The sequence below is a fragment of the Ciconia boyciana genome, chromosome 19 (assembly GCF_034638445.1).
Source record: "Ciconia boyciana chromosome 19, ASM3463844v1, whole genome shotgun sequence".
NCBI lineage: Eukaryota > Metazoa > Chordata > Aves > Ciconiiformes > Ciconiidae > Ciconia > Ciconia boyciana.
This window is the reverse complement of record NC_132952.1, coordinates 7,677,154-7,690,088: the sequence shown is the minus strand read 5'-3', so window position 1 is coordinate 7,690,088 and position 12,935 is coordinate 7,677,154.

Below are 12,935 nucleotides of genomic sequence, written 5' to 3'. Positions count from 1 at the left end.
AGATTCCCTTGATATTGCATCAGAGGTCTTCCGCACGTTGTTAACATATGGTATCAGAAGCAATCCTCTTTTTTGACCAATAAAAACCTGGGACCAGAAGAACCCCAGCTCCTCTCATTACAATCCCAGAGCCAGAGGGAAGAGCATACAAGCCAAGAAATGACAGCATCTTTTCCATGAAGCTGTTTTTTCTCTGAATGTCCATGCATCTTCCCTGTAGTCTTTGGCCCTGACACTGTCATTTCAGAATAAAGTACTCTTTTATCAATGAGCTTCATTATGGTAGTAAAATCGGTAAAGGAGAGCTTAACTTTTCCTCAGTTTTCTTTAGTCTTGCAGAATTTATTGAATACTGAGAGTCCTATAGTAGTATCTAGAAGACAATTTTCCATATATGACAAGGTGGTTGTTGATTTGAGAATCTTACATTCCAGCAGGATGATGTATTAAACAACGATAATAGTCCACATTTTTTAAGTAACTGACAGCGTCTCTGTACCCAGCCGTAATGTGCGTATAATCCAGAAAGATAATAGGAAGCATAGACATAATAATTGCCTCTATCCCTTTAAGGTACACAGGATGGGAAGGGAGTTTTGAAGAGTTTGAGTGAAATGTTTAGCTAAGAAGTACTGGTGCATTGCACCTGCAGAAGAGGTTTTGTACAATGTCATTGAATTAGAACAGAGATAATATAATTATTGCTTAAGGTTCAGGAACCAGTATATTAAATCTGTTTAGTAATTTTTCATTTTATAGACATAAATAAGTTAGGATGTTCTGGTTTGGTGGTACCTAAATGCTGGAGTCCTCCATTACTTAGAGATGAGCACGAATGGTTATCTGGGCACTAATACGTGTGGGAGATGTGGTATCTTAATCCATTCTGGTGCTTGTAGAAGCAGTCAGACTCAAACTGATTTTTTAATGAAATTCCTATTATCTCAGTGGAATAATAGAAAATATAAATCAGGAGTGAATAGGTGGTACTGATTGAATGGTACTAGCTGAAAGCAGTGTAGCTGGTTTTTGTTGTTTTATTAGGCACCCATTCATGAAGCATAGAATCTTTCAATTGAAACCAAGATTGTTCATCCTTAAATTTCTTATGGGCTGTAAAAGACAGTGTTAGCGTGCTACTGGTCTCCTGCAATAGCCTAAACTATGTTAATCAATTTAAATGTATAGCGAAGTTTTAGCATGCTGTTTGAATTACAGCCAGCCACCACAGAGGTAAGAAGCAAGAGGGAAACAAAGGTACGAGTGGAGCAGGACAAGCAAAGGGGAGTTACCAGTGGACAGACACGTTCTCTGTCTCAGTTTTATCATCAAAGGGGAATTTACAAAGTATTTGGATGCTGAATCTGCCAAGACACTTAATGGCAGGATTGTTTCGTTTTATTCTTCCCCTTTTGGTTGCAGTCAACAGTAGGACTGTGGAAACTGGGGCAAAGTCTGGAATGACATTTCTGCTTCTGTTGATTTTGCTGCAAGGATATACTCTGCCCCAGAACAGCTTCTGTCTCACCTAGATCACAAGGCAAATCCCTGATGAGGAGATTGTTGCTGTCTTCTGGCTGGCTGGTTGAATAGAATTTTTTATCCATAGGGTTTTGTGAATGTTTTCTGAATTTCAAGTACTTACCTAAATAATAGTTATTCAGAAGTCTTGAAGAAGGTAAGGAAATACAGTTAATTGGATGACTTTTTATCTGTGTTATTCTAGGTGGGGAAAAAATACCAAAGTTCTATCTTGTTTGCCAAATTCTGACATCCAGAACTATACAATAGTATGAACCTGAATGTCAAATATTTAGAGACATCTCAGATTACAAAAGCAGAATTCTAAAAAAACCTAAGGTTAAAACAGCCTAATAGAAGAAAATAGAAAAATAGCTGAAGAGGAATGTCCAACACTGCAGCTGATTATATTGGCATAGTTCATCTGACTTTAGAAGAGATGAGGCTATAGCACAAAAGTTTCAAAATACAAACCTCTCTTATTTATTAGGCTTCCTAGTACGGATAACCTTGTTAATTCATATTTGAAAATTATATATAAGATTGGAATACGTGGCTTGCCAAATGGAAACCACCATCCTTTCTTTTCTGATCCTTTTCTGCTTCTATGGAGAAAATAAAAATAAGAGACAGATGTCTAACAGAGGAAAGCAATAAATAATGTTCCATAATGATCAATGATGAGGAATATGTGCTTGGAAACTGGGAAACAAATTGTTCCGGAAGCATGATTTGACACTGGTTAGTGCTTTTCTATAAGGCAATGCTTTTTGTCTCAGTGGTAGCACACGGATGCTGTGGTTGCCATGGTAAGGTACATGTTTTGTTATGAGTGCTATAAATAGTCACATCAGTGGCCAAAAGCGTAAGTGAAGATCCTGCGCTGGTCGTGTTGATTGTGAGTTTTGATGATGGTCACAAAGGCTTATGTGGTGATTTACACGGTAAATTAAATGGGCATAAAGACAACCACCTTTGTGCGCTTCTGTGATGGAAGTATCTACCACATATGTAGTCATTCTCTCATAAATCAAAAGTACTTCTGAACTTCTAGTTTTAAGTGACTGGGAATGAGATTTTGGTATTGTCTTTCCAACATTCTGTCTCACAGACTGTATCCCTGACCTAAGGAGAAGAGACTGCTGGGTAGGCGTACACAGACCAGAACTGGAATTTAGAATATATGACCTTTGTACCTCGATCTGCCGCAGATGTGCTGCTGTTGAGTAATTCTCTACATTTGAGAAACAAAAGCAGTAGAAAAGGGTAAAATATCTCCTGTATTGGGATGGAAAAGCTTATGTCTTCAATGTTTCTGAGCATTTTGAGATCTTTGGGTGAAGAATGCAACACATTACTATGGCACTTCTTGGCATTGTGCATTTGGACTGTCCTTGTCATTGTGTACAAGTCAGGTTTTATAGTAGTATGGATATAAGGCTTGAAACAGGATTTTTTCAAGGTTGTATGCAAGTTGAACTGCACTTTAAAAGGAACTGTTGTCAGAGTAATTCCAAATCCACTTGTGTTAACAAATAGCACGTAACGCTGCAGTTGGTTTGCTCTAAGCAATGGCAGAATTGCAGAGTGAGCCTTTCGCAACACGGCTGCATTGCCTTATGCTATCATCACACTCCTTTGATGACTATAAAGAATTATTATCAGTTTTCCTGTGTAATTCAGTCAATTTTTTAAAATTTTGCATCATCTCAACCTAGTGAGAGAATTTTTCAGGACTGAAAAAGTATGGTGATGATTAAAAAAATTTAAAAATTTTTAAAACCCCTCTCCCATCCCAACCCACTGTTCCCCAGTTAGAGCTTTTACTATCTAAGTTTTCCTATGTCATTTGGAAACATGGCAGACCTGGATTTTCTGTCTATTATGGCAGCACGACAACATCTGTAGGAAATGCTATAAATGTTTGTTATGGAAACATTTGCCTAATCATCCCTGTAAAATTTTTGAAAAGCTAAGGAAACAGACTGCCACTTAATGCATGACATGGCAGTACAGACAACCACACCAGGAGAGATATCCTGTTCTGAGTAATTGAATTTCTGTGACAAAACACATGCTTACTAGAAAACACACATGGAAAGATCATGTCCTCTTTGAGTCATAGTGAAGTTGGTGTAAAATTAACCCTTTGTGATGATTTGTGGGGTACTTTGGAAAACCTGGGGAAAAAAATTTCCTAAATACACAATATTTTCTCAATTACACCACCTTTAATTCCAAAGTAACTCCATTGTCTGTTGGGCTGTCATCTAGTATCAGAGATCACAGTCCAAACTTGTAAGAAATCTTTTTCCATTATTGTAAAGGAAAGTTGCATATAAAGCAGTTCCCTGTGATTCAGCATAATAATTACTGAAAAATAAAAGCCCTCCTTGCAAGCTGTCAGTTGCTGGGTGCTCAAAGTAGAGCTTGAGTGATGAGCTAAGGCTGAAGAGATCTTTGCATTCCTATAGGAGCAGTAACTGCATAGTGTCTCGGCTGCCTTACTATTACAAAGTAGAATATACATACAAAGTTAAGGAAAATGGAAAATGGAGCTGTGTGAGATTCCTGGGGACCTTGCTGGAGGAAAAGGGTGGGATAATTAACTAAATCAGACAAACCTTGCTGAGGCCAGAGCAGCACAGATTTAAAAAGGTTCTGAAGCATTCATCAGCAGTCACTTTCTAGCCTAGTGAAATTTGTAGTGATATTTCTCATTCTGATACGCCATGCTGATAATTTGCCTGTAGTGAGAGGAGTTTTTACACTTCATTACAATGGTGGAGAGTTTACTAACTGAGAAAATGAGATGGATGGACAGATTAATTCCTTATGGAAATAGGTGCGTAGATCTGACATTGTTCACAGCTTTGCAATCGTATGCTGTGGCTATAGTGTACCTGAGATAATGGTGCCCAAGAAGTAGTCTTTCTCATTTTTCTCTTTGGTGTTGTGTGTATCAATGAGGTAAGTGACTTTTTCTTATTTGTCAAAGTATTTGGTATTGTTTCCCACGCTATGTTCAGATTGTTGCTTTACTAATTTCCTTGGCTTCCTTTCAATTTATTTCAAAATAAACCAACATCAAGTGAAACTTTTGATGTTTATAGCAATACAGAAAATGAATCAACATTTTTCAACTATATGGACTTAGCCTGAAAAAGCTGAAAGCACGGGAAACAATTGCAATATGAATGCACACATCTGTTCACAGAAACTGTCTTAATTGTTCATGGATCTGTAATTGCAGGAGTGCTCAGCAGTGTTACATGATGCATGCTCTTGGGTAATGCTGGAGTCACAGCTCTGGACACTGTTTCATGAGGTATTTCAAGAGCAGAAGCAGAATAAACTTGTCAGTTCCACCTTGGAAAGTTCGTTTTGCTTTTGCTGTTGAGATTGCTAGCCAGCCTGCTTACTGATGCCAGTATGGTAGAAACACCTCTTAATTAGCAGCTGGGTTGAGTTTTCCGAATCATTGTAAACCTTCCACTGAATATCCAGCAGAAGCCAGTCCATTTCATTTGTTACTGAATCTCTTTGGTTAACTAGCAGCAATACCCATCATACAATTCTTTTAGTCCTTTGGCTAGTAGGATCCAAGTCAACCTTCTGTCTCCTTTAATTCCGTGGCTATCAATAGCACTCCCCTTTCTAGCACAGGTGGAAGAAATGCATAGGAATTACAGTTTTAGGAGCTTCATAATCTCAAACCATCATCCTTCTGCCACAGTTATTGCTCTGGCCCATGTCCCCTTTTTCTGTCATACAGAAAGAGCGTATCATGTAGAACAGGCTATAGCTGAAGGCTTTCTGGTTTAGAATGAGATTTATGTACCTCTGTTAATATTAAGCTAGGGAATGAAGAGAAAGATTGGGAAATGTTACAACTGTGATACTAGTATTTTGAGAAGTGCAATGAAAGCTTTATCCATAACACTTCAAATATTGCCATTGTTCTATTCTGAGGGAGAGCTGAATGCAGATCGAAAAAGTTTCTTGGGTGTACAGCAGTAGAAATGCTCTGTCTGTCTGGTTTTCATTCTTTGCAGACAGGACGAGCAGTTGCTAAAGCAGTTGCTTTAAAAATGAGTTAACAGTCAGCCTATCTGGAATATATTTTTCAAAAGTTTGGAGTGTTTCCATTAGTATGTAAGTACCAAGAAATATATCATAAAAGCCAGTTGGCCTCACAAACTTTGAATCTAATACCAGTTAATTGTATCAAGTTGCAGTTGTTTTAATGTTTTCTATGTAAGGGGTCAGAGTTCCAGCAAACATGTTTCTGGAGTTGTTGGCAGCTAAAAGAGAAAGGCTGCTTTATTGCTCTTTCATAACTGTTCTGATTTCCATAGCCAAGAAAGCACCATTAGAGTTTTTATTATTTTTAATTTTAAAAATGCTTTAGAAAACATTACAGAAGGACACCTGCAGGAACAGAAAAGTTCTGAAATTTTGGAAACCAATTCTGCTTTGGAAGGAGACATTTTCTTTTATATGCTAAAGAAAATACAAAATGTCAAAACCTTTATTTGCGGCTTTGTAGCAGTGCTAAACTTTACTTAATAAGCCATCTTTCTGCTTAATATCATCTGGTCACATCTTCACTGTGCTCTTAAACCAAGACCAATCTTTGCTTTCATTGCATCTTCATTCCCATTTATGGCTTTTAAAGAAGTATTATTAACCCAAATGTGATACACACCCTCAATTCCTAATACACATGTGATGTTTTCCCCTTAAATTTTTGATCTATTCCATGGGTAGAGTCAATAACTTTTAAGAGAGACTGCAGATGTAACTGTCAACTCCTCTGGTCCTATATCAAGATGGAATTATGTAGTCACAGAAATCAGAGATGGAAAAAACCTATTAGGTCATCTTGTCCATCTCTTCTGCCAGTTCATAATGACTCCTGCAGTATGTTCTCCAGCGAGTTGTTTAGCTTAGTTCTGGACAGTTCTTTTGACAGGACTGCAAAGCCTTTCCTATGATTCTCAGTAAGTATCTTTCACTTGTCTGTTTTTAGTCTTATATGACAGGGCCAGATTGTATCCATATTACTCCTGTAATGCAATTATTAATAACAATAAGAGCAATTGGCATTTTTGTTGAATACATTATTTGGGTTTTGGGACCAAGCCTACATCTTCTAGTTTTGGTAACTGGCTGAGGAAGTAAATGGCAGCTAAGAATTTCTGCAGTAAATTTCACCTGTTCTTGTATCTTCTACAAATAGTTCATGATTTCTGCATATTTACTGGCAATTTGCTGAATTGTTTCTAGGAATAGTTCTTGGTCTATGGTTCTTTCACAAGCAGCTTCAAGTGACCTAGAACTGAAGTGACAACTGGTTTGGTTAAGTACTGAGCATGTAACATTTTATATGCCGTGATAGGTTAAAATTAACCCAGTTTAAGTGACAAACATGGCAGCAGGGAAAGAGTGTGTCTGGCAGCTAATGCAGGAGGCAAGTCTCACTTTTAACCCTGGCCACACTATTGAATTGTAAGTAATTTCATCTCTTTGTGCCTCAGCTTGCAATATGTAAGTACTGTCAGAGGATGAAATGACAGTGAAGTACCTTTCTCAGTAAGCCTTTGTGAAAGTATAGGAGACTGACATTCTTGGATAGATGGTGCTAAAGAAGATCAGTGATCATCACCATTGCCTGTATGGATTATTTAATAACTTAAACTCAATTGGATTTGAAAATTTAATCTCCACATTCCACTCTGCTGCTTCAGTGCCAGAGGAAAGATTTTATCATTGGTTGCGTGAGTACTGCTGCTCCCCAGACTGACAAGTGATAGTTGCCCATTATGCAGATGTTCCCTCGTATTGAACTGCCTCTCTTTGCCTTCGCAACGTGTTTGCATTATTGTATTGTGTTGACCATGTAGAGGGCAGAGTGTAGAATTGCACAGTGCCTCCCATCCACTGGAAGGGAAAGCCAGAGTGTGAGAGGAGGCCAGCAAAGGCCTGCAGTGCAAACAGCTAGACATCGTTGTTAAATCAGACTTTGCAATACTTGACAGCTCTCCATACAAATATATAGGGCACCGTGCTCAAACAAGAACTGATAAAATTTTGTAGAGCTTGGTTCCAGTGTAGCAATTGCATATTAGAAGCAAGCAGACTGTGTGAGAAGACTCAAATGTAGCAGATTTCTGTAAGACATGGAGGAGTTGGGTTTTGTGACTTGGAGAAAACAGGCCTATGAATTCCCTTGTTGCAGTCTGCAGCCATATGTTAATTTTCACATATTCTGTGAGTAGGGCAGACACGCCTTCTTCATAGGGTATGCTAATTTCCTTCCTAGGGATCTTTGTGCATCACTTCTGTGAATGTAGGGTTCATCTGTCAGAACTTTTCAGACAGGAAAAAAACCCACAGCTTATGCTATTGAGAGGCAATGGACACAAACTGAAACACTTTCTTCTTATGCGTAAGTAGAATTTCCTGTATTTTTACTGTGAGTGTCACTGAACAGTGGAACAGTTTGCCCAGAGATCTTCCTTATGAAGTCTGTGTCCTTGGAGATACTGAAAATATGACTGGACAAGGCCCTGAGCAACCTCCCCTCTTTGATTCTGCTTTGAGCAGGGAGGTTGGACTGGAACACCAGAGGTCCTTTCCAGCCACAATGTTCCTATGATTTTGTGATTATCAGAAAGGCCTCAAACTTGGAAAAATAGGAATTTTTCTCTTGGAAAGGGACAGAATTATCTAGATTTAAGACAGCTAACTTCAACGTTTGGATCCCCTATATCTGTCCTTCTGAAAAACATTCTGGCTAAGTCCTAGATTAAAATTTGGGGTTTCAAATAGAATGACACTCATTATATTGCTTTTACTTTTCAGTCTCATCATGAAACCTAGTCATTGCCACTCCTGATCTTAATTTCATAAGTTTCCTTTAAATATCTAGACAAAAGAAACAGGCACTGCCCACACAGGGCTGCAGTGAGCTGCAGTTATCCCTGTATCAGCCACTCATTTCTCAGGAAGGCCTTCAGGATTGCTGAGTAATTGTTAATCTGCAGGAGCCTGCTCTCCTTTCTGCGGTCCAACCGCTCATGAGAGACCGTAATCAGCATTGCCTTTCTTTCTGTGAAACCTCATGTACATAGTAAAGTGAGGGAGGAAGAAAGTCTCTGATAAATCCAAACCCATGCTGCTGCTCAGCAGCCACTGCATTTTCATAAAGCTTGTGTGTCCGTTACAGGATACTTTAGCATCTTGCAGAATGCAAGGCAATATATTAAGTAAATATTTATTTCATTAAACCTTTATGTTCTCATTAAGCAGTCACTTTGAAGTAGTAAATTATCCGATTTAGAAGGTTATAGGGCATTGTGAAATTATAAATAAGTAGGTGAGAGCTTGCTCCAGGAACTTAGCTTCTGGTTGGGCTTAATGTCAGTGCAAGAGTCTCTGCAACAGGAAACAGGTTTTTCCCATAATGAACATTTTTCCAGTAGGAAGAAACTAAGACAAGTCTCAATCTTATGAACACATGTAGACTTTTATGGCCAGAGTGCTTTAATTTTTTTCCCTTTCCTTTCTTTCCCCTAAATATCTAATTTTAGGTAGCATTATTCTGATAGGTAGTAAAGTACAAAGGGGATGAATAGAAGAACCCTAAATGAGCACTGGTAGTTCACCCCCAGAGAAATGAAGAGCTAGTTTACTTTGGCCATTTTCCAAAACCCACAAAGAGTTAAACCACATTAACTAACTTTACAAACTTTACAAACCACATTAACTAAGACATTTGTCTTCACTATGACTGTAGTGTCTTCTCTTGAAGAACTTGCTATTTTAATGCTATCTATGCCTTTTGAGATACCTCTGGATCTCAATCAGGGACACTACCCTAATAAGGATGTAAGGAAGAAATTGCATGGGAATTGTGAAGAAAAATAGGTGGTTCTGCTTCTTCTGGAAGAAAAAAATAAAAATAACAAACAAAAAACCCCGTCTTCCTACTATAACTTAATTCTGATTTATTTATATGTTTACCTAATAATGCAAATCGGAAAGGATTTAAAGAATTGATGGGGTTAAACTGGAAATGCTCTAATTACTGCCTGGAGGAGGAAGGAGAATAGACTAGTGTGAGTGTGTGTGAGCGCTATCTAGCATTTGGCTGCATCCCAGCACAGAGAGGGTACAAGGCTCTTGCTGTGTTTCTGGTGTGGGGTCACCTCACATGCCTTCTCTCTCTTCCACTTTCCCTTCGTCTTGAAATTGCTTTCAGTTAACATCTGGAACTTTTTTTTCTAATCAACATCACTTCCTTAGCTAAAGCAGAGCATTTTTGTGATTGGGGAATTCCTACGGTTTGAGATCAGCCAGAAAAAAAGTCAGAGAGGTTTTGGCTTTGCTTCCCTTCTCTCTCTTTTTTTCTAACATGTGAAGAAGTGTGTCTGAAATTTGTGTAATGCCTAGTCTTACTGCACTGAAAAATTTAAAATTCCTTAAAAGGAATACAACATGTTCAAGGATTTACTAGGAACCTTTGTTTATCTTTGAGACTCTAAAAGCTATTACACCATACAGTCTTAGGGACATAGTAATATAGTTTAGTGTCTGTAGCGATTCAGATCTGAAAACATGAAGCATGTTGTGAACTCCACTTATGAGTCACACCTCCTCTAGGAAAGTGTATGAGAGGTATGCAGGGATCATCCACCACTGGAGGGGAAGGCAAACACTTTTAAACTTCAAATACAAATGTTTAGAACAGAGTGAAGAGTCTGTGGGCTTTGGAATTTCCATGGGACTGTAGGAAACAGAATATGTTTGTTATATTTGGAATTGAATACTGAGCTGGAAACCCAAACTTTTCATGCTGTCACTTCTTTAATAACATCAATGATGAATGATAATGAATTTTTTGTTCTTTGTTGCACCCAGAAGGAAGCCTTTCCTAACCTCAGTTCCTGTGAGTGTGACATACCACAGCAAGAAAGAGTGGCCTGTGTTTAATACTACCATGTCTTGTTCAGTCTAAACACACTTTTGGTGCCTTCTCTGCTACATAGAAGCCAGTGTTCCCCTAGTCGTGGTTATTTTCAGAGTGCAACATACTGTACTGATTCTTGATAACAATCTTTTTCGTGCTACCTTTTGGTGCAGTGCTCAAGTGTATATTCTTTCACACAGAGAATTTTGGTGCCCCGAACTGAGCTTTGTTGCAATTTTGCCTTCTTTGTGGTTGGCATATAAAGTTGTTGGAATGTAGATGGCACAGAACTCTGAATATTTGTGAAAATTATGTTTGGGGATTCTCAGCCATATATTCCTGGAAGGAGAGACTGGTCTGAGGCTTATAATTGGATTTCACTGATAAGGAAGGGATAGCCTTACTGGAAATGTCTCAAGTAGAGAAGAGACCTCAGCAACTGCTCATCTCCCTCGAAGCTGTATTTTAAAAAATGTCTGGTTTTGCTCACCCAAATTTCCCTCTGATTCTTTAGCTAGTAATTTTCTTTGTAGCTGTGCTGTTCAAAGTTCTGTAGCTATGAGATGCTGGGAGGGTTACACTGTTACTTGGCTTGTTCTAGGAGCAGAAGAGATGGTAGTGTCTGCAGTTGCTTAATAAAAATCAATTAAAATAGATATACAGTGATACTCCATCCCACAGTACCTTTTCTTCAGCTTTGAGATAGCAGTTCTATAGAAGTATTGAGATACAGACCAATTTTGTATGGGATCTGTTTTCTTATGTGAGCTATTTTGAAGTCATTACATGGTTTTTAACTAATCCTATTGCTAGTACCTTGAAAAAATCTATTGCTCTCACTTTCTCCTTCACCTCCATGCACATACACTTTTAAAATGTGGTGTTCACAACTTTAGCAACCTACAAAAAGGTATATACAGTCAACTTGGAAATGGAGTTAAATACCAGTAGGGAACATACTATGCCCCACACAGTATTCCACTCCAAACAAAATAATCCTCAACCTTGAAGTTGCACTTCTTATCATCAGTGCGCTATCGATACAGTAAGCTATTTGAGTCTATATAAAGGAATATTGTGTAGCTTTTATAAACATGAAAGCAGCACAGGAGATGCAACACAGTATGTCTGAGGCCGCAGAGGGGACTCAGTAGCAGAGCTGGTGCTGGAGTTCAGAGATTATTTCAAATGTTAGGAACTTCAGCATAGATTTGGCAAATCATACGAGGAGGTTGGGAGTGTCAGTCAGGCATTCCATTTTGGTGACTTTTATATAAACCATCTCATGTCTTTGTGCTGTCTGTGAATAACCCTAGCCATAGTACCAGTGGGAGTACTAGTACACTTGTTATTGTTTGAGTGACCCTATTCTGTTTGACAGAGTCTTGATACTGTTAGTACTTTGACACCCTCTCTAAATCTTACAAGTAACTTAATAAATGCCTGCACACTTCCAAAAGGAATTCAAATTCTTCTTGCTTCAATGATCTGTTTCCTAAGAGTGAAATGATCTTAACGTTTCTTTCCAAGTGCTTTTTAGACTCTGTTCCTCCTTGGCTTTCCTTCGTTGTGAAAAGCTGGTTTTGGTTTCTTGGCCCGATTTTTCACTCACATAGTTAATCTTCCTCTGGCTTCTGATAAGCTGCCAAATGTTTAAAATCTGCTTTGGTATTCCCTTGTAAAAGAGGCTGGATTTACCAGAGTTCATCTCTGTAAGCTATTTCTCAATTTTCAGTGTTTATTTTGTTATAAGATCTTTCTAGCAAATGAACGAACAAACAAAACCCCCATTTTACTGGTTACTTATTGTCAGGAATATGAACTGTCAGTGCACTTGTAATGAATTCCGTCCTTTCCTCTAGCACAAACATTGCTCTCCTCATTTGTAATGATTTCATCCAGACTCAGTGGGACTCCTGTCTCTGAGCTGTTGCAGCTATTGGCTGGTTTTGTAGCTCATCAGATTTTGTTAGAAAGGCTACATGCTTTATGTAGATCATTCTGGAAATACTTCAAATGATCTTGCTTCATATCTCAGTCAGGAAACTCTGCTCTTAACTTCAGACTAATATTCAGAATGTCTTCACTGGAAGGGGTGCTTTCTACTTCTTTTACTGTACTGTCGCAGTACTCATTCATTGCAGACAGACATAGTTTACCCACTGTACGTTAATTAGTACTTGCCTTTTGCTGTAGTAAATGTGGCTCTGAAACTCAAATTTATAGATTCTACCTACAGGACACATTTATCATCATCTGGTCTGACTTTCTGCACAGCACAGGCCAGAGATTTATACCTAGGTACAGAATTAATTAGGAAGATACTTGATGAATAGGAATCTGGGCAAGAGGGGTAGATCCTTTCATCAGATTTCATTAAAAAGCTGGTCATTTGTCACTTGTCGTTTTGCAATAGTACTGATTTATAGGTGGAAAATAC